The sequence below is a fragment of the Dipteris shenzhenensis genome, chromosome 14 (assembly GCF_047967505.1).
Source record: "Dipteris shenzhenensis isolate YYH24624 ecotype China chromosome 14, Dip_SZ_1.0, whole genome shotgun sequence".
NCBI classification, from domain to species: Eukaryota; Viridiplantae; Streptophyta; class Polypodiopsida; order Gleicheniales; family Dipteridaceae; genus Dipteris; species Dipteris shenzhenensis.
The window spans coordinates 33282305-33292678 of NC_141609.1; the positions used below are offsets into that span (position 1 = coordinate 33282305).

At 43.8% G+C, this 10374-nt stretch overlaps 1 pseudogene; it reads left to right on the forward strand.

Annotated features, from left to right (window-relative positions):
• Window positions 1-9495: 9495 nt before the first annotated feature.
• On the forward strand, window positions 9496-10065 carry LOC147894505 (pentatricopeptide repeat-containing protein At2g34400 pseudogene; annotated as a pseudogene).
• Window positions 10066-10374: the final 309 nt, after the last annotated feature.

Consider the following 10374-nt stretch of genomic DNA (forward strand, 5'->3'; position numbering starts at 1 on the left):
TCCTTGGATCCCAAGACTTACGTCGACCTCCTCCTCCGTTTCTCCCTCCCTCACACCTCCGCTGCTTTCCACCTCCTCCCTCGCACCCCCAACGGCTCCTTCTCTCCAGGTCTCCTCTCTCTCTCTCTGTTCGAGCTCATGATCAGCATCTTTGGAGCTTCTTGCCATTGGATCAATCTTAATCATCTTGTCTCTCTCGCGCGAGCAGCTGGGAAGACAAGAATAACTTGGAAGATTTGTGCTGTGCATTGCTTGCGTCGTCGTTGTTTACTCACAGTTTTTGTCTAATACTAGTACTTTCAACCCCTTTCGTGCATTCTCGTTTCGATTGTGTCGCAGCCGCCCGATGGTTTTCGACCCATATATTGATGTTTTCTGGTGGCTGCGTTCTCATGCAGAGAAATCTACGCAACTCCACGTGCAAATGCATTGTTTGCACTTCTTCCGCTGCTAATGTTCTAATGCCTCCTACGTGATCGATGTCTGATGCAGAAACATTTCAAAAATTCATTAACGATTACTTCTACGAAGCGAAATAAGGTATCTTGGAGGACGAACTGGGTTCCCCGTCCGTGGCAAGAGAATGTCTGTTTCCATAAATCCCTTGTTTATTCTCAGTCATCGGCACATAAAGCCCGAGAAGCATGTCCTGGAGAACTTTCCTTACGTAACTTCCTGGAGAACTTTCCGTATAATTGATTCTTTCTTCCGAATCATATTCTTAGCAGCTCGCAGGTTACGAGCGATGCGTCGTCCAATTGAATTACGAATTACGAAGGCTTGGGAAGGCTCTATCGACGGTTCTCGGGGTGATCCACATTGATGTAATGAGGGAGACGGACCTACCACGGTAACGAAACGACCCAGATAATCAACCCGCTTTCCAAGCGAATTTTCGCGGAGTCGTTGAAATTGTCATCCTCTTGTTGATGGGTCCCAGAAAAACCTTGAACTACACGACCTCGTTTGGATGAGGAAGAGAAACGGGATTTAGAGCATGCAGGGAGGAGGGAGGCGAGTGAATGAAAGATTCCTAAGAGAAGGGAGGCGACCAAGGTAGCAATAAGAGGGATGATCTGAGTGGACAGTTTCACCTATATTTATAGGTTTTGCCTTGGCTTTTTACGCAGCTTTTCAAAAGCTTTCAAAGCTTTTGGGCTTTCAGAATTTAAAAAATCTAAGGGTGTATATTGTGCCATGTGGAAGCACAGGATTTCAGAATTTGAAAAAACGTCCTAGTGCTGGCCAAGTAAAAACCTGCGAGAGCAAGCTCAAAGCAGAATACACCAGAAATCATGAGGATAAATAAAACCCCCTCAAAGTGAGGTGGAAAACAACCAAGGCTGAGGCTGAAAGTGCCACTTCAACCCTGTAGGAGTCTCAGAGAAGAAAGGAGAATCCTTTCATTCCCTGAAGAAAGAAGCCCTCCTAGCTGAGGCTTCACGGGAGTCTCCCTGCATACTCATCCATACGGCCATCAAAGTATGTACGGTGTCTGTTCAGATACTGTTCAGATACTAGCCAAAGTGTGCGAGGGATGAACTTAAGTACCCTCCATAGCCTCTGTGCATCTGGCTCTCCAGATATACCAAGATGCTATGCTCGCTAAAATCTCCCAAGAAGTATCCATAGAGGCATGTACATATGTAAAAGGAAGGTGTGGTACCACATCCAACGAACAGGACTCAATCTAATGACGTCGAACCAAAATGGCCCGAGAGGAGTCAAGTCTCTCATAGAATACCTAAGGCTCTGTAAGAGAAAGCCAAGCCACTGAACCCCATGTCATAAAGAATGGGGAGTGGGCAAAGTGACTGAAAATCCTTGCTACCCCCAATCCAAATCATCCTCGCCTATCTGCAATCCCATAAACAATGCTGAATAGTCTCCGAAGCAGAGAGGCAACGAGGGCAAGTAGGGTCGGCTCCGAACCTAGATCTCCAAAGGTTCACTGCAATCCCACCATGGATAGAGAGCCAAAAGAAGAGAGTGATCTTTCTATTCCTGTGGGATTTCCAGAGTCTCCTCCAGAAGCACCTCTGCAGATCCGCAGTGATATCAAAAGTCTCCCAATGAGGAACTCTGGAAGGTCTCCAACCTCTACTACTGAGCTGAAATATCTTGGCATTACTGACCGTGTAACAAAAGAAGGGGATGCTCTTCTCTCGATGCCTTGCGTCAATCTACTTCCACTCTCCAGGGTCCCACTGCAAATACCTAATGGGAACTCCCCCGTAGAGCCGGTGGAGAGTAGCCGGGGGTTTGGGTCGAGGAACCACTCTAAATCTAATCCTTGCACCAAAAGACCTACAACCCTGATAGGCTGAAAAGCAGACTCAAGCAAGATGTCCTCTGTGGATCTGAGCAATCTGCCACCATCCTGCACACTAAAAACTAAAGCATCCTCATGTGCATCTCGAAAGGCCAAAACCTGAAGTAGAACACCGCCTCTCATAAAAGTACCTGCCTAAGTGGAGCAAGTGAGTGGCAAATCATCTGTGTCTACCCAATCTTCTGGAAGGGCTGCTTGAATCTGCAAGATCCTTTCTGCACTCCCTCTGAGATGTCTTGTCAACTGAGATTTGGTCTCCTCTGGAAGCCTGCGGAAAGCTTTCCAAGACCCCAAAGATGATGCAGGTCCCCTCTCCCACTTGGACCACTGCATGTAGAGTGAGGTACCAAGTGATCTGCCATGATCATCTAAAATACTGTCATTCCACATGATGGGTTGCCTATCAATCTCTTCACGAGAGGAAGGAGGAATCCTCCGAAGAGTGCTCCTGAAATTGGCCCATGCTTTCAGAATGGCAACCATGAGAGGGGACGAAGTTGATTTGAGGTGTACTGTGGTGAAGATCCACCTAATATTGCTCATCCAGTCTCCTCTTGAAGAAGGTGTGCACCTCTGTATGTTGCTAATAAAAAAGGCCTTCCACGGTTCTTGCCTTGGCATAAGTCCTCGCACCACCATCTTCAATAGTAAAGCTCTGCACTGTAAATCTGGATCAATAATATTGAGACCCCCTTCCTGTGTAGGGAGGACGAGGGTCTCCTAAGCCACCGTGGCTAAGGTATCTGCTGTGCCATCAAGCCTACTCCTCGAGGTGGCCAAAGGAGCCGCCTCGTGGACTCTGAATGGCAATTCTAGATGATCGGGGAGATGAATCCTTTGCAGAGGACTTAAATATGTGGCCAGGTATTGTAAGTGGCAGAGTAGCCTTGCTCCTACGATCCACTGAGATTCAGCCTGCCGCCACACCGATTTGTCCCCTTCTCTCCATGGCCCCCCGTGGCCCGTCTCCTCGTGTCTTGTAGTACAAATGGGTGGACGAGGGAATCCAAAATGGCATTTTTTGCCCCTTTGTTTGCAAGTTTTTCTATGCTTATGGGATTGGATGTTTGGGTTAGGAAGTTCAAGCTTTGACATGTCACAGCAAATGTATTTATCCACAAATTCTTCTAATTCTGTAATTGTTTACGTACCATAAGTAGGCGACCCTCCGATCCAAATTAACCCATGGTCATGTTGACTACCACAATTTTGAAACATAGTGAGACAGAAAAAGTCCATCACTTTTCTTATGATAAGATGAATCTTACCACGCTCTTAGAAAAGCCATCAACACTTGAACTAACATTTAATGAGTACCCCGTTGGAACTTAAACTCAGTGAAGAACAATATACTTTCGCATTACACTCAAGTATTAGCCAACCTACAATGTCCCTAAAACATGAACCAAAAAACAACTTCAACCCAACAATATTGAAGTTATGGGAGGCTAATACTGACCTTCAATTCATTTTGAATCCACATGGGCCGGCACCATATTGCATATCGTACATGACTAAGATGGACAAAAACACTATTGAAGCAATTCAAAAGAATTCACTGAGTGCATGCAAACAAATAGACCTACAAATGAATGAATACATAAAGTTGGCAATGCAATACTCAACACACAACATATAAGTGATCAACAAGATGTATACTTATGCTTATCCTTGTTGCTAACCTCTAGTACTAGCAAATTCTCCTACATTAACACCAGCCTTGCTGATGAGAGGACCTTGCTCCTTAAATGAAGAGAAGAGTTGCAAAGGTTAGACCATGAGAGTAATGGCATCTTCTTTTTAGATGTAATCACAAAGTACTCACAATGAAATGCAAGCATGCAAAATGTCTGATTAGCGTCATTTGTTAGTAACTACGGCAGCAACAAAGGGCCCAGGGTTGAGGTGGCAGGGCATGACCATGTGCCACCCTTCCACGTAAGAGGACCCATAAGGTGTGTTGTACATAATCCATGGTAGTAATATTATAAAATGTAAGGTGGCATGGTTCCTCCATGTGCCACCCCTCCACCTAGGATGCATTTAGTGAGATATGGCTCAAAGTCCATGGGAGAAGTAATATAAAATAGGTGGAGATGGATATTATATTGGGTTATTCCCTCCATATAGGATAGGCCCATATGGGGGAGGTATAGAAGGTCCAAGAGTGCAAGTCCCCTCTCCCTTTCCCCTTGTGTCATAGTCTCCCTCTTCATTCCCTCCCCTTCTAATCCCATTTCCCCTCCCATGATAATATTTCGCCCTCACGTTCTCCTTTCCTCTATGGCCCTTGAGCGTCACCATGCTTAGTGTCTAGCCACTTGCCTAGATTTCTTTTCCGGCTAACAGAAATTGGTGGAACTGTTATGGATAAATTTGTCTAAGGAAAAAGGCATTAATATGTGTGTGTGTGTTTGTATGTGTGGCAATACTATAATAAAATATGGAGTGCATAGGGCCCAGGGTTGAGGTGGCAAGGCATGACCATGTGCCACCCTTCCACGTAAGAGGACCCATAAGGTGTGTTGTACATAATCCATGGTAGTAATATTATAAAATGTAAGGTGGCATGGTTCCTCCATGTGCCACCCCTCCACCTAGGATGCATTTAGTGAGATATGGCTCAAAGTCCATGGGAGAAGTAATATAAAATAGGTGGAGATGGATATTATATTGGGTTATTCCCTCCATATAGGATAGGCCCATATGGGGGAGGTATAGAAGGTCCAAGAGTGCAAGTTAAATAATGGGGAAAGTAGGATGAGGTGGCAAGATTGATTGGACACGCTCATTCTTGTAAAGCCACCTAGCTAGTACTTTGATATTTCCCTCTCATCCTTTCTTTCAAATAAAGCATGGTCCTCTTCATTTGATGTCTTCATCTCAACATTCCTCCTCCATCCATGGACATACGCCTCTTTCCCCTCTCCCTTTCCCCTTGTGTCATAGTCTCCCTCTTCATTCCCTCCCCTTCTAATCCCATTTCCCCTCCCATGATAATATTTCGACCTCACGTTCTCCTTTCCTCTATGGCCCTTGAGCGTCGCCATGCTTAGTGTCTAGCCACTTGCCTAGATTTCTTTTCCGGCTAACAATATCCAGCTATGGGGAAAACCTTTTGTTGAGCTTTTTCTAAAGGCTCCAAATTTGTGTGAGTTTTTCCAAGCAAACACTATAATGCCAAAAAATTACTTGAGTACTTTTAGGATTTTCTTATTCATCTAGGTTTTGCTTGAGAAAATTTGGTTGGAGTTGTGGATTATAGACTAACAAAATACCAATCAACAACTTTTAAACCCAAACATATAAATCCAACAAATTTTTGTGAGCTTTTTCAACCATAAGTTAACAACAAACATACCATACTAAGAAAATTTTGATGCCAAGAACTCTCTCAAGTACCTTCACATTTTTCTAATTTGACTTCCAAGTTTCTCTAAGAAAATGTGATACGACTTGATTAAGTATAACAAAATATCAACTAGTCTATTTGGGTGAGCTTTTTCAACCAAAATATATAAAGTTTTACAACTTGTCTTTGATACCCCCATTCTACCACACCGTAAGTTTATTCATAATATATTATACAACTGTGATGCCAAGAATTTGGTACTTCCATAGAGCAACTTGTGCACCCAAAAGTGTTGGTTGGTCTAAGCATGTCTTTGAGTCTTATGCAACCCAAGAACATGTAGGAACACATCATACAAATGCTTGCATGCTCTGTATGGTTTTTTTGTGAGCTATGTATGCATTTTAGGGTAGCTACACATTGGCTCCATTCTAGCGTGCACATCATAGCTACCTCGATACTCATAATTTGAAACACACAATGTTTGTTGCGTTGAGTATGGGGGTCCAACTCTCGCACCTCCTAGCTACGCAACCTCTACATCCTAGCAAAAGATGCCAGGAGCGTCTTCACAAGTCTTAATATCCAAGGGCCTTTCAATTACATATTTGTATATGGGACTAACCTTCCATATTTGTATATAGGAGTAAGCCCCCCATAATCCACGTGTCGCAAGCGCACAAGACGTATTACCCCCCTCCCCCTCCAAATTTGATTGTCTCACGAAGGTGTTTAGCACATAATCGAACACCCCCCCAATGGGCCAAGCACCAAGTTCATGGTTTGACCACCCACATACCTGTCACCTACATAGGGCAAAAATTTGACCACCCACATAGGGCTAGATCAGTAAATCAATGGGACCACCCACATAAGGCAGGGTTGCCAAAAAGTAAATGAGACCAGCCACATAGGACAGGGTCGCCCAAAAACCAATTCCATCTTTTTTTTGCAACACCTACTCTAAATAGCCACCGTGAATTAAAGCAGATGTGGGTCGAGGGTAGGACGCCACATCTTGCATATGCACACAGTCACTTTTTGTCCACAACAATCATCGCCAATCCACAAAAATCCAGTCCGTAGGTTGCCAATCTGCTCACCTAGAAAGCACCGAGTACGAGGTGTCCCACCTCCTAGCAACGCAGCCTCCAGAGCCTTCCAAAAGATACTCTGGAGGGTCTTCGCAAATATTAAGTGCCCTTGACTAGTCTAACATAGTTTTCAAATGATCCTTCGTGGGTTTCTTGCCATTAGTTTTCAAATGATCCTTCGAGGATTTCTTGCCATTAGTAGAATGTTGTCACTTTATTCTGATTGTGTCTTTCCTTTTTGTTAACATTGATATCTTCTCTTAATTGTATCCTCCTGTTAAAGTAGCTATCTTGAAACATATACTTCCTTATAGGTGTCACTGGCTTTTGATGCATGTGTGTTGACATGTCTTCTTTAGTCGTACTCTATTGCACACCTTCGATTGGTACTGGTGGATGTTTTTTATTATTCCTTGTTCTTTTCTTCCTGAAATTCTCCTTTGGCTCTGCGTAGTCTTTGATCTATGCTCTTCTTGTTCATGTTTGATCGTGGTTTTGTATTTGGTCAATGCATAGCTTTGCAATTTTAATGTTTGATGTCTTTCTTATTTTTGGATTCTTGCAAGTTGTTGTTGACATTTTTAATGCTTTGTTTGGCACTCACGTTATCTGAATTAATGATCTTTGTGCTAACATGTTGATTGTACCAATTATTTATGTCACTTTGCCTTTTTTAATTTATTTGCTTCTGCTTTCACCATTTTGGTTGCTTACATTTGTTTATGTCACTTCGCCATTTAAATTGTTTTGCTTTTGCTTTTACCATTTTGCTTGCTTTAATTTATTGATGGCGTAATCATCTGATGCTTACAAGTTGTTGGTTTGATTATTTGAATTTCTTGCTAACATGGTGGATGTCCTTGTGACAATATGCTTCTCAAACTTCGTTTTATTGCTTGTTGGAATATGCTTTTGCATTTTTCATTGCATGCTATTGAAGCCAAATTTGTGTTTTGATGATTAGTTGATGGTGTGCCAATTGGGTGGAGGTGTATAAGTAGCTAGTCTTCAACTTACTCGTCGAGTCCTAAGTTTGACGGTGCAAGGAACATCCTCGAGAGGCAATTCTAGTTTTAAAAAACATGGGCATTGGGGCGGTGAAGAAAGCGCTTCTGCGATCGTAGCCCGATCGCAGTATCCGATCTGCAAATGATTGTAGCGAGCAATTGCCTGAGTACTCTATATATGCAATTTTAAAGATGGCGATTGCAAGATGTTGACCAGTGGATCGTCAAGGACAGATTAGAGTGTGGTGATTGGCTATGTGTTACATGGCACAACCGCAATGATGAACTTGATACAGGCTATGGCATGGATGTCATGGCGCGACAATTTGGATGTGTGGCATGCACAAATGCAAGTGCACACAATCTGTGAAGTGTCAATGCATGTTTTCCCAATTCATTCGAGCAAGGCAGTGACGTGGAGTACTCTGATTCCCATTACCATTGAAAGTTGAGGGCCGGTGCCCACCAAAGCCATAAAGTTCCCAGAAAAAATACCAAAACAAGTACTTTCCTTTTTTCGAGTTCACAATTACTCTTGGTGAGGAGCCTTATTGGTTACGGGAGTGACTCTTGTTGTTGGTGTCTTGAGTTCAATCCCTAGGATCGACGTATGATAACCCCTTAAGGTCCCTGCCTTGTGGCCTCGCATTAAAAGAATTCTTCTTTTTCTTCTTCTTCTTAGGCGCCTTTCATACCCGTCCGGACGAATGTGTCCAACTGGACGCAAAAAATCCGTGTCTATAGATCCGGACGATGAATTCTCGTCTGGTGGTGATAGCTTGTCCATAGTGCAGTCACAAAGAGAATGTTAGCCACTTACCTTGTGTAAAAATGAAAATCAAATCCCCATTGGGACTTGTGTGTAAACTCTCCCAATCTCCCGTTCGAACGAGTATGAAACTGGCCTCATACTAGTAATTTCCACGCCCACCAAGCCTCTTCTACAGGGCGAGCTGCCACCTGGACAAATGTGGACTAGCAAGACCCCCTACCCAAGCATATGGGCAGGCACTTTCTTAACGAATGAAAATTTATCGTTAGTGCGGCTGGTGGGGCTTGAACTTGACACTTCGTGTGGCAGAAGCCTTATTGTTGGGTGCATTTGGCATGTATTGACCCAAAGGCCTATCCAGATGGCATAGGGGATGTTTAAGGGGAAATCATTAGATTGGTGGAGGGAGTTGAAAGATAAGCCTGTGAGTTGTGCTGATTTCAAAAAAATGTTTAGAGAAGAGTTCCTCGAACTCGAGCATCAGTTTGATCTCCTTGCGAAGTTCATACACATGAATATAGGTATAAGGCCATTCAAACACTATTTGCAGTGGTGGGCGGGGATCATTACACATTGCAGTGGTGGGCAGCATGAATCCGATCGAATGGAAAAGTGGAAAGTACTTGTTTTGGTTGATTGTGTCCTGTTGAACTTGCTAATCGAATGGCATTTCATTCAATCAACTTGTTGCCTTGAATCCAATCGAATGGCATTTCATTCATACAACCAGAAATTTCATCACGAAGTCGTATTCGCACCCCAAAAGATTTGGATTGTGACTTGTTCATCTGCTGCTAGCAATCCTACTAAGATAGTCCATGACAGGGAAAAGATCATGCGCCCTTGCTGGGCACATATTCTAAGTATTCACATGAACCTTCCGCATTGTGGACAGTCGATTTGAGGTGGATGTCATTGTAGGAACTGCTCTTGTCCACATGTATGGTAAGTGTGGCAGCCTGATAGACGCAGAGAGGGTGTTCTACAAACTGCCGGAGCGAAACGTGGTTTCGTGGACTGCTATGATTGGTTTGTATGCTGAGGATGGTTTGGGCAAGGAAGCTCTACGACTTTTTTATGAAATGCAGCAGGATGGAATAATTCCAGATAAGATAACTTTTGTAAGCACTCTTTCTGCGTTTGCCAGCCGGTCAGCCCTAACTGAAGGCAAGCTTTTGCATAGCAATGTCTGTGACAATGGATTTGTGTGGGACGTTTTTGTGGGCACTGCCCTTGTCAACATGTATGGCAAGTGTGGCAGTGTGGAGGATGCATGGACGATTTTTGACAAAATGCCTGAACGGAATCTTGTCTCATGGAATGCCATGATGGCAGTTTACAGCCAACATGGGTGCAGCAAGCAGGCGTTGGACCTCTTTCAGCGAATGCAGAAGGAAGGAATTGTGCCAGACAAAGTCACCTTTGTCAGCATTCTGGATGCATGTGGCACTTGGTTGATACGCCCATTGGCAAGAATGTGGTTGGCACCAAATGGATCTACAAAATAAAGTATCATGCAGATGGTACAACTGAGAAGTATAAAGCCCATTTAGTTGCCAAGGGATATGCACAAGAAAAGGAGATAGATTATGAGGAGACTTTTGCTCCGGTGGCCAAGATGACTACCATTCGCTCTGTCATCGCTCTTGCTGAGTTTTATGGTTGGTCTGTGTACCAGATGGGATGTCAAGACCACCTTCCTCAATGGGGATCTCATGGAGGAGGTCTATACGCATCAGCCCCAGGGTTTTGTCATTCAGGGACAAGAGCACAAGGTATGCAAGCTTAGGAAATCCTTGTATGGGCTGAAGCAAGCG